This window comes from Clarias gariepinus, chromosome 17 (genome assembly GCF_024256425.1).
Source record: "Clarias gariepinus isolate MV-2021 ecotype Netherlands chromosome 17, CGAR_prim_01v2, whole genome shotgun sequence".
Lineage (NCBI taxonomy): Eukaryota > Metazoa > Chordata > Actinopteri > Siluriformes > Clariidae > Clarias > Clarias gariepinus.
Genome location: NC_071116.1, coordinates 12,919,769 through 12,932,543, shown reverse-complemented (window position 1 = coordinate 12,932,543; position 12,775 = coordinate 12,919,769).

Genomic DNA, 12,775 nt, shown 5'->3' with positions numbered 1-12,775 from the left:
GCATTGTGCTGTTGTAGTGGGTATTGTGGTTTAGGCTACTCTATCTGAGAGCTCCCATTTGGTTCACCACACAGTGTAGTAGTATTTTTAGTCTCTTGTTTTTGTTGTTGTTTAGTGCGATGCATGAGATTGGGTTTGATCTGTGCTAATTCTGTTTTTGGCAAGACCAGTTCTTCCCCTCTTCATTTTTTTTATTGGGTTCTGAACTTATGTACCTCTGATTCATCTTGGATATCTAGGAATTATATTGTTGCCAAATGCATGTATTATTATTATTATTATTATTATTATTATTATTATTATTATTATTATTATTATTATTTTTATTATTTATACATTCTGAATTAACTTTCTAGTCCTGGATCATGTTTTTTTAGATAGATTTATCTATAGTAACAGGTTTATATCCAACTATGGATTATTTGTATTTAAGTTTAAATGCACTCAAGAGGCCTTTAACAAATTTATATTTGATGACTCAAGCCACAAGGAAATCTGTGTACATTTAGCCACATTGTGCAAGTGTAAATGCAAGCTCTCCAAGCCACATTTAACCAAAACCAAACCCACAACCCAAACCCCTTCTAATGCATTACAGCAAAACTCACATGGTCCAAGACTGCATGAAACAAAGCACAACCCAAAATGTTGGGTGTCAAATATATGAAGTTGAAATTATATACTTATAATTACCTATATATATATATATATATATATATATATATATATATATATATATATATATATATATAGCTTAAATTTTACACCAAAAAGGACAAAAAACCCAAGCCAGGTCAGCCAAGATTTTTTTTACTAGACTGCCAGTGTGATCTTATGAAACGGCTCAACATATAAATTATTGCAATGAACTGTGGCAATGGTTTTACTGTCTACAGTGAAAGGTTTAACAGTAAATTTATTAAACATAAGTACAACTTAAGATGTTATTTGTGAATGAAAGCAGTACAAGGGTTAGGGTTCTCTAGGTACATAATAATCTTATAATTAATGTATCAAATATTATTATTTAAACAATAATCATATAGACACGAACAAATACATATTTTGAGTGGTTGATCTCACCGGGAGATAGACCCCCACCACACACACACACACACACACACACACCAGAGAGCTTTTAAACTCTTGTTAGTCCAGTGTACTAATGTAGTTTTAATATTATTCTAATGTACTGCACATCTAGCAGCAGTTGAATCACACATTTGATTGATGTGTCTAATATACCATATGACTCACTGCTTTTCCATTTCTCACACTTTCCTCTTTCAGAAACACATACTGAAATAAAACAGAATACAGCATGTGATATCCAAATGTCATTATGTTCTACATGAGCTGCATTTTTTCTTTTTTCTTTTTTTCAGATTTTTTCCTGATTTTCTCTCTAATTTAGTCATGTCCAATTCCTCTACTACCACCCAGTCGGGAGGGCCGAAGACTATCACGTGTTTCCTCCGAACCACGTGACGCCAGCCGACCGCATCTTTTCGAATTGCTTGCTCACGCACCGTTAGGGGCGGCGTAACACATTTGGAGGACAGCGCTATCCGCTCCTTCCACTTGCTTGAGCTCACAGATTCCCCTAATTGGCTGTAAAGCCATAATTGATGTGGGAGCATCAAGTACTTCTTATCCCTCCCCTCTGAGAGAGCTCGGCCAATCAGCTCTCTCTAGACCTCCAGCTGCGAGAGGTTACAGCATCACCCGGGAACCTAGAGCTGCATGTTTTCAAATTATGATGTTTTGGATTCAGGGGTGGACAAATCTTTAGGGAGCAGAACTAAACTTTCTTAAATGTGACTTTTTTACTTTTTGATATGTAAGTGCATTTAAAAGGAGTATATATTTACTTTTACCAAAGATATTTTTAGGCTTGATACCCAAGATTTTGCTATTTGCAAGTATAATGTTTCAGTACTCGGATCATTCACGAATGTAACACATCACTTGAAAACATGCAGCTCAGGTACAGCATAGTGACATTTGAATGTTATATACTATATTCTGTTTCACTGCAGGAAGTGTACATTTAGAAAATTAAGAAATGTATAGATTTATCAATTTGTCCCTAATGAACCTGACAGTGCAATGCCATGGACGTCTACATTCTTTGTTCTAAACTCTGTGTTTTTGTTCTTGCATGTTTCTTCACCTGTCTTGTCATTAGTCTAGGTTGAGTTTTATTATTTAAGCCCTTAAGTCTTTTTTCCTCATTATGAGTATTATGTTTAGTGTATGATTTAAAACTGTGTGGGCAGGGGGAGCTCAGTGGTTAAGGTGTTGTACTGTTGATCGGAGGGTCCCGGATTCAAACTCCAGTACCACTAAGTTGCCACTCTTTGGCCGTTGACCCAAGGCCCTTAATGCTCAGATGTAAAATAAGATAAAATTTAAGTCACTCTGGATAAGCACATTAAATAACAGCTTATATCCTGCATTTCTCAAATTTCCTATTTATTTGACAAAATACCTCACTGACATAATGGATACACCAAGATAAAATAAAGGGCATCCCAGGAGCTGGAATTTGACTCAGTTGATGCTTATAAAATGCGGATTATTTATGACTTGTCTCTGGACAATGGCACTGCATTTCCACTACAAGGATTTTAATAAAAGTGCCATGTTTTCCAAGGCAAACCCTAAACATAGAAGAAGAGAATAAATAAGGTTTATTTTAGCCCTGGTCTAAAAAACTTATGTGTCGAAAGCATGGTTGCCCTGTTTAACTGATGATGTTATCTACCACCATGCTTGGCTAAGGGCATCGCCTTGTTTCCCAGAGAATGTTGCTCCCCCTTTCAGCTCAGCTGTGGGTTCTTGCTTGGCTCTGCCATCTTGCTCTTGAAAATGTTGCTCCGCCTCCCTGCGCACATGTGGACATTGTTTCGCCCCTCTACCTCTGCTGAACTGTTGCTAATACCCCTGCTCTACTGAGGGTATCTCTAGACATCCCTGCTTGGCTGAGAACATTGTTCTGTCTTCCTGCTTAGCTGATGATGTTACTCTGCCTACCTGCTTGCTGAGGTTGTCACTTGCCACCCTATTTGGCGAAACATGTCGTTTCGTCTCCCTAGTTGGCTGAGGACATCGCTCTACCTCCTTGCTTATTGTCACTTGCTCTGGCCTCACTGTGGTTGTCACTTCCCCTCTAACCTCCCTTTGGTCATCTGCTCAAGCCTCTGGCTAAACTTATTCTCCCAAGTGTCACAACTGAGCTTAACCATTGACTTGTTTTAATGAATTAACATTTGATGAATTAACACTTACATTTACACACCATATTTTGGTACTGAAATCTTTTATTTTGCTCCCTACCTGTTTTCAGAGTAGTTAACCTGGTACCTTATTAATTAACTATTCCTCATAATGACTAGCTCAAGAATTGATCTTGCTTTGTGGCACAATACAAGCTACCATTTGCAACAATAGTCCTACAAAGTAGCTAAATTCAGCAAACTCGCTTAACTTTAAAAATAGCAACACTCTTTAAAATCTGAAGTTGATTAGAAGCGAGTTGGATTTAACCCACTCTTGAGCTTAAGTATTGAAGGAAATCCAGCTGAATTGTCCTTCAGTGAAAAGGAAGTCAGATGTGAAATGTTTTGTACACACATGTAGAACTTCGGGCACAGATGTAAGAATCTTTCAATTGTAAATAAATGTTCGAATAATTACCGTTTCTTCACTCCCTCAGAGGCTGGAGGTTTACAGCCAACAACAGAGTCTTTGCTTTAAGGCGGAGTTTTTTTCCCTCATATTTTTTGTATGTACACACAAACTGGAGGCCAGTGTAAAAGTCCAAAAATGATAAAATAGGCCGATGCATATTCATCTTAAGGTTCCACATTAGAGTCTGGGGGTTGTCACTCATTAACCACTGAAGCTGTAGCTGATAGCTGTAGATTTAACTTCACTATACACTGTGCAGAAATTCAATTTCACTTCATTTCAATACCGAAGCATAAATATGCCAGAATAATATAATGTATGGAAATGTACAGACAGAAGTACAAAACAACTATTAAGTATAAAGCTTTTTAATTCATGTACAGTAGAATGTACATTGTTTATGTATTTTCCACCTTTGTAGTCATCCAACTGGATGTTTTTATTTGCCTTAAATGAGATGTTGTGCACATTAATCCTTTTTTTTATAATAGCATACAGCTTTTTATTTTTCCAAATAAATTGTAGACAAAAGGTACAATACATCATCTTAAAGTCATTATTATTGAAAGAATATATAAGCTACAGATGCTGATTTAATCTTGTATTTGGAAAAAAGTCACACGGGAAAAGGGCTTCATTCAGTTCTTCCCAGTCCTTTGTCACTGTTGCCCCTTTTTCTGTTTAAAATATTTGGTATAGCTCTTTATTCAAACTACTAATTTTGCATCCTGTATTCATCACAGTGGTTTTGTCCAAGCCTCTGCATCTTGTCTTTATCACGGAGTGTTTTGTTTTTCTGAAATGGTGACAGGCCTGAAATTGCATGAAAGCTTACTACAAATAAGGGAAAGTAATGAACTAAGGTCATGGTTTTCCCTTCATGGTATCCAAAGTGAAGTTTTTTTTTTTTTTTTTAGGAAAGCTGTTAAAGAAAAGGAGCACAACTTTTGAAGCTGACAGGTCTTGCATTTTTTCTTATTTAAAGTCAAGGTTCTTTAGGAGTTCTTATACTTCCTTAGTTCGTGTGAGCACCAGGTCTGTTTCATATCGAAATCTTTAGGTTGTGCCTGAGTTATTATGTGAAATGTAAAAAGCTCAGTGAACATTAGTCATTGTGTCCATGTGACTGGTGAACACTATGCGGCTTAGAAACCGACCAGTGCTCTCAGATGAAATGTCCCTACTTATAAACATCTCATCATACACTGTTCTTGTGCAGGATTGATAGAAGAAGAGGGAGATGATTGGGGATAAAGCAATCTGCTAAAAAAAAAAAAACAGGAGAACATCACACCATTGTTCTGAATCAAAAGTTGAATATACTGTATACTGTATATTGCAGATGGGTGTAATGAGAATGAATATGGTAGGTTGGAAACAGTCTGATTAGTGCTATTCTGTTCCAACTTCTCAAGAGCCAGCATGTTGATGATAAAACAGCAGGTTACATGGCTTTGCCACTGATACGAAGATTTTGACATTTGAATAATTTCAGACGTACCAGTTTTTTTTTTAATCCAGAATAATGGAAAACAAAGAAAACTCCTTGGAGATTAATCTCTTGTTGATGCTTGATTGTTAGTATTGCAGCAATCAGAGAAACCACTTTGACTGCGTCTGTTTGTGGAACACAGTGCCTCAGGATCGGCTGGATAAACATAGGAAGATCTGAGAGAGGTGGGTGTATGAAGGGGTGTGGCGGGATTTCCAGATCCATCCAAAAGCCAGCTGATGAACACGAGGATAAGAACAATAGAGAAGTGATTTTTTTTTATTTATAAAAAGGAGGGTTCTTTATAAAATCTCATATGACATTTATTGCACAATTTAGTGGTTATTGTATGTCTGCATTATAAATACACTCAAGGTCCAATAGATCTAAAACTCATTGGTTCAGTAATGAAGAATGATTACTGTATACGTGGGAATGCGATTTAATCTTCCTGGCTTACATTTGCTAGGAGTAGCACAGAATTAGCAACACAGCAAGCACTGACCTTTTTTTTTTTATTATTACACTACTAGAACGAAACCACTGACCCAAAAAGACCCAAGAGGTCTGAAAGAGATGTAGCAATGACATCTGATAGAGCATCTTCTAACATGGAGTAGAGGAAATGTTTCAGTGTCTCATCCCTGACACAATGAAAATAGAATGAAGATTTTATTACTATTAGAGTGATTGAACTGTACTGGCTTTGGGGTGGTTCCCATCATAACTTCTTCTGCTTTTTGGGTTAGAAAAGGGTGTGTCAGCTGTTTTCCTCTATGGACGCAGCACAGGTCAGAAAGGGAGGAAGGCCACAACACTCCAACTTCCTATTGAATTAAGCTTGTCTGGTTGTACCCACAGAGCAGCTGCAGTAGATCGTGTGGGCACAGAATCGTGAATGGAAATAGCCTTGGCCGCTGCGGTGTGGGGAATTCTAACCAGGGTGTATTGTTTGGTTTGTCTGTCAGCTGAGGTCATCTTCTATAGTGGACCAATTGTCAGGCAATGAAAACACATCAAAGTTAATGAGAGACCATTGCAGAAGATCAGGAGAACATGCAAACCTAATGTGACTGTTTGTTAGCATGTGCACGTGTGAGCGTATGCTAACCACGCTATGTTTATCTGTAATTAGATGCTTGTGTGGCCAGAGTCAGAGCAGTGATTTTTTTTTTCTCATATTGTGTTGAGCACTAAAAATCTTAGTAAGGTTAGCATGCAGCGTGAACTGTCAGAGGCTTAAAGGTGCTTGAAATGTACAACACAAAAGTGGTTAAAATACTGTAAGGCCTTAAAGAATCCTTAATAACTATGTAAATAATAATGCCCAAATTTTTTGGTATTTTCAATGTATCATTATGCTTGAATTTATTCTTTGCAATTAATGTAGGAATATGTTTATTTCTGTTGTTACAATATATACTGTAGTCTAGAACAGTACAGACAGTCTATCTCACCAATTGGTTATGACTGCTACGGGTCTACAGAAGCACATAAGCATCCAAGTAAACATAATTGGGAAGTCACAGTAGAATTAACCAGTCATATTTAAATTTTCAATATGTAGGGCTGTTGCATGTCACTCCAAACCTTTTGGATAGCCAAGTGTAACAATGTCGGCGGTAGGTCGTTCAGAAACACAGCAGACCCACAAAAAGTTTGCATGTGAGTTCTTTATTCAGGCTCATGCCTGTGGAATGGTAGTCAGTAACAGAAAACGTTTCAAAACAAATAACTTGCCAGCGTTCTTGTCTGCTCACTTCTCTGATTTGCTCACAGCCACACACATCCATTTGGCTCAGTGCTCAGAGAAAGAAATAGAGAGAAATCAATTTATTATAAGGGGTAAAAGGTTCAAATGCACTAGATCAGTTATTACACGTGTACTGTAGCTCATGCCCCAAACATAACTTTTCTGTTTGAGACTTTTGCTTAAATACACAGTTACCAAAGCATTACACTGTTTCTATGCATATCTTCAGTTGACAGTGCTTCACTTGATTTGATTATTTAATATTATATATATATATATATATATATATATATATATATATATATATATATATATTAAATATATAATATATATATATATATATATATTAAATATATATAATATATATATATATATATATATATATATATATATATATATATTAAATATATATAATATATATATATATTAAATATATATAATATATATATACATTAATATATATATTAAAGGCAAAATCCTGAGTAAAGAGTGCTTCAAACAAGCAGTTTAACAGAGAATAAGGTTTGTCAACTTATAGAAGGTGTATGCCTCGCCTTTTGAAAATCCCCTTTCCCACAGTTGATGGTCTCCATTTGTCTTCGGTGCTGATTTCCCCAAAAGTACTTCATCCATCTGAATGTACTGAATGATCAGATTATATTATCAATTTAACCTTTTCTTTTTAAGACAGACATATTTCAGGATTAAAATTCTGAAAGTGTGGTTCTGAGAGAATGAGGAATTTTCAAACATGAATATGACCTAATGCAGCATGTCAAAAAACATATATTATCAAAAAGTTTATCTTAATTTATTTTAAAAAGTAAAATGTTCACACAGTATGTTATTGATTCATTGCATGTAAAGTAAGTCATTTGAAGACTTTTTTAGTTTTCATTTCAGTAAAACATCATGAAAGTTAAATCTCAAAAACTAGGATATTTCTTAAGAAATTCAGAAATTCTGAAAATATATGCTCATTTATGCACTCAATACTTGGTCAGAGCATCTCTAGCATGAATCATTGCACCAAAGCAGCATGGCAATGATACAACCAGTCTGTTGCACTGCTGATTTTTTTTTTTTTTTATTACTAAGAATGCAACAGTTGTAGCCCATTTTCTGAATATGTCTGTGCATGGTAGCTCTCACTCCACTGCTCGTGAAGCTCTCCCAGGTTTGATCTTTTTAAAACTGAGGTCATCCCCGTTGCTTATGCTCCTTTTCAAAACAACATTTCCCATTCAGTCAACTTTCCTTGAATATGCATTCTGCAAACACAGCCAGTCATTTCTGCTATGACCTTCTGTTGATTTCTGCCCCTGGATAGAGTGTCAGTGATCATATTCTATAACTGTCAAGTCTTCCCCTTAAGAAAAAAAATAAATATTATAATATTTTTTCAACTGGATTGTGAGGTTTAAGCTGTAGTAATTGAACTTAAAGCAAAAAATGTATACATAAATTTTAAAAAAATTTGATTTACTGTGTGTATATACAGTATGTGCTTTTTAACACTTGCAATTCTAAGAAGAAGAAAAAAAAAATAAAAAAAAATAAAAATAAATAATATATATATATATATATATATATATATATATATATATATATATTAACATAATATTTTGCCAATTGTATATATATATATATATATATATATATATATATATATATATATATATATATATATATATAAACTCTTGGTCCACTATCAGACATTTAAACAAGTGCCTTTGTCGCATTTGTCTGCAATCTTCTTCACTACTGACGAATCCTTGACCCAAATCTGGAACAGGAAGAGAATCAGACAGCTGCTTAAGATGTTGCACTAAGGTTAACCACTCTCACACACGAAAAGGCACAAAGACTCCCCTGAAATAGGGTAATGGGTGGAAACAAGCAATCTGAAACAAAATCTGGCTTCAGAAGAGATTATGTACATTTGGTAATGTTATCACTGCTGACACCTGCTCCCACTCTCTTTGTGCTCTTATGAATTTGCCATCACTGTTCTAAACATTACAGCCTTATTTCATCACAAGCTCTGGTGGGAGACTGGAAACGGCCATGAGATGGAAGAGCCTGGCTACATCTCAAGGCCACACAAAGTGTGTTCATTTAAAGCAGATTTCTAATCTGAGATCATTTTCAGTGGGAAAGAGGGAAACAAATGCCCACTTTTTGTAGACAAAAATGCTTCAAATGGTAGCGTTTACTTATTTTACTAAATAAATAATGTTCAGGCTACTTAATGATTAGTAAAATAACAGAATACATAAAACAGTGTATCACTGAATACAAAACCCATCATCATTCACTTAATGATTCACCTGTTTACTAATCATGCATGGCTGGTTTTAATCACAGTCACTCACAGTATAAAAGGACATTCTTTGTTTTTTGATTTATGCTTTTGTGTTAAGTCAATGCTGTAGGCCTCATGACCTGCGTACCCTATGTCACAGTCTAATGTGCATCACCCCAGAAATTTAACTACAAGTTACACATTACACTGTGGCCTAATTTCGGTGCCACTTCCTTCAAATGCTGCGTTTGTAGACTGTGTATACATCACAGAATCACACCTAAGGCTGTCTAATTTTGAAAGCAGATGCGGGACCTGAGAGGTACACTTTTAAATGTAAGAACTGGTTTTCAACTCATTCAAATAGCTAGCAAATAAATATTTTTAATAACATTCTTTTAATTAAATATTTTTTTAAAAATAAGCTGCCCTACATTAAATCAGCTCTGCAAAAGAAAAAAAACATAAGGTTCTTGTTAAAAACATGGCTAGGTATTGTTACACAACCTCATCCAACCCTCTAAATTTCTTGTAACAAATGATAAATCAGAAAAGTTTAATAAAAATTTAAAACCATAACTTCTCGCCGTAACAAGTCAAATTGCAGTCGTGAAGGTTGCTACATGACAGGAGCTACACGACAGGAGCCGCACTTCATGGGTGGAAAGAGCTGGTGATGCAAATAGAAACATCTCCATAGACTAGATCATTTCATTTTGGCTCCATGTTTAAATTGGGTCAAATGGTAAAAGTAACCATTGTTTAAAATTTATTAACTCCATCTCCAACCTGATCCCCTCACTTCATTAGCCCTTGTTTGTTGGACACCAAAAACACTCACCAGAGAGTTGCAAAGAGGCTCAGCGTAGTGGCATATAAACCCCATCACCAGCTAGTGGTTTGGTGGTGTAATTTCTGAGCAACTCAGGCACTCAGAGTCCTGATTTTCAACATTTTGAAAGCAGGATTTCCCTGCTAAACCCTAAAAATAACTCAGGCAGCACCATGGCTTTATAGCGAAAAAAAAAAACATCCTCTTTAAAATCATTAGACTTTACCTGCTGGTTTGGACCTCTCTCCTGTCTGTTCACTCAACAATGCCCCTGCTCCCACTCCTAATGCCCAAGGCAGGAGATGTAATCAGCCACCACCATCTGTGCCCCTGGTATGTGGACCAAATTAAATTTAGACAGCTGAGCTGTCAGATATGAACAAGTTATTTAAACATTAGCATCCTTCATGCAGTGGAGCCATTGGAGTGGGGCATGATTGGAAGACACAGATAAAGGGTGCCTCGGTGGGTAGTATCAGAGAATGTTGGGCAATCACCTGATGAAAAACTGACTGCCCACCAAACACTCCTTTTTGACTGCAGGCTTCTTTAACCAAGATCCCCAAACTTGGGGTGCTTTCCCCTCCACCAAAATGAGCAAAACAGCTTACGCCCATTTGTTCAATGCTTTATTCTGCAGAACAAGAAGGGAATGCAACATCAGACCTACAACATCAGGGCCACAAAATTTTACCTGGCAAAATGCCTGCTTTTCTTTCTCCATCCACTAAACTGGATCTGGTGCTCTGTTCTGAGTTAGGTTAATAGGCAGTCTGGTAACATGAAAGACATGACATGATCAAACCTCAGATAGGCAGCCAGTCCCACAAACTAACCCTATCGATTGAGTGTTAAGCCTTGGGCAGACTACAATTGCTGTTGTCTTATCGATTTGGGGATGTACCCCTTTATGGCCCAGATGGAAGCCCGGATATCATCTCGGGTTACTTTGCTGTAACCCTGTTCCCTGAAAAAGCGGGAACGAGATGCTGTGCGAAAGCGCTATGGGAAACGTTTCGTTGTGACCGGTTGTGAAGCACGTGTGTGTCAAACACGCCAAAATTTTTGGCATATATAACTTCGGTCAGGTGATGTCACTCGATAAGGGGCACCTGGGCGTTATAAATAGGCAAGAACCCGGAAATATCCTAAGGTCAATTTTGTCTGAAGGATGTCCAGTCACGCATGCAGTGCGGCATTGAAACGCAGTATCTCATTCACACTTTTTCAGGGAACAGGGTAACAGCAAAGTAACCCGAGATGTTCCCTTTCAAAAGCTACACTTGATTCTGCGTGAAAGCACTATGGAACTGAGAATACCCACTCCGCCGCACTGCAAGTGTCTGGACCCCCAGGGTTGTGTAGTGTGCGCACAGTCCCCCCAAGGAGTCTTAGACATAATTCTGGGATGCTGACTCAAGGACCCGCGAGCCTGGCATCCAACTATGAAGCCTGACATATGAAACCTGCTGTGATTTACGCCACTGGCTAGTGCGATGGTGTGCTGTAAATTTTGAAGAGCATGAACTAGACACAGTGAATGAAGTCTTACTGCTCTGGAGCTGTAACGGTGGAGGACAGAGGCTTTGAGAACAAGTGCGGAAGATAGTTGGGCGAGGATGCAGAATAAGCTCCATAGAAAGGATGATGAGTCCCGCGAATAAGCCAGCAACTCAGGGGTGCTTTCCCCAAACCCCGTCAGTCAGGACGTAGGCCAAAATTGTGGCTGCATACGTTCTGAGTGTACTAGGGCACAAGCCCGAGGTTAGTTTTCCCCTGCAGAAACTTCCAGCAATGAAACAGTTTGGCAGTGGACTGGGTCTACAAGTTTTATGTCCTGGAATGTAAATGACCCTGAGGGACAGATTAGTCCTGTCCTAGTGTGCTAGTTTCTAGTCTGCCCGGGTGATATTTACAAGACTACCGTGATGTTGTCCATCCGTGCTAGGACGTGCTAGCCTCCTGATTGCTGGAGGGAGTATTTCAGGGCCAGAAAAGATGACCTCCCCAGATCCCTTTGGCTGAACGGCTATCTAAGAACGCGCTCTGGCCGGTAAGGGAAAAACGTCTGCCGTTAGCAACTTGCGACGACAGCACAGACCTAGAGTGGGACCCAGAATCAAGGACGAGGGTCTGAACCACATAGAGAGGGTACGAAGCTCTCGGCGCGTAACCCTTATTGCCTCCTGGGATTGGCCCTTGGATGAAATCCCCCAGCATTTAGCCACCACTGAAGTGGTGAAAGTTACTTCCTGGCCTAGCTTGAACCCCTTTAGAGTGTTTAAAATAGATTCGACGCACGCAGGAGACAGCTGTGCCCGCATTGCGGTCGGATCCCACATGACACTCAATGTCATACTTTGTGTAGGAAAGAGAACGCTTTCCGTGGCGTTGAGACTCCATCCTAAAGAAAACGAGGTGAGCTAGGATGACATGTCGATGCCGAGGCGCTAACCCTTGTTGCCTCTCAGCTCCTGGAGGGAGTATTTCAGGGCCAGAAATAGAGTCATCGTTTCGAGGCAATTGATGTGCCACGCCAGAAGATGACCTCTCCAGATCTCTTGGGCTGGACGGCCATCTAAGTCCGCTGTAAGGGAAAATGTTTGTCATTAGCAATTTGCAACGACAATACGGACCTAGAGTGGGACCCAGAGTCAAAGACCGGGGCATCGGACTCGTGTTCAACACTGCCATCTTTCT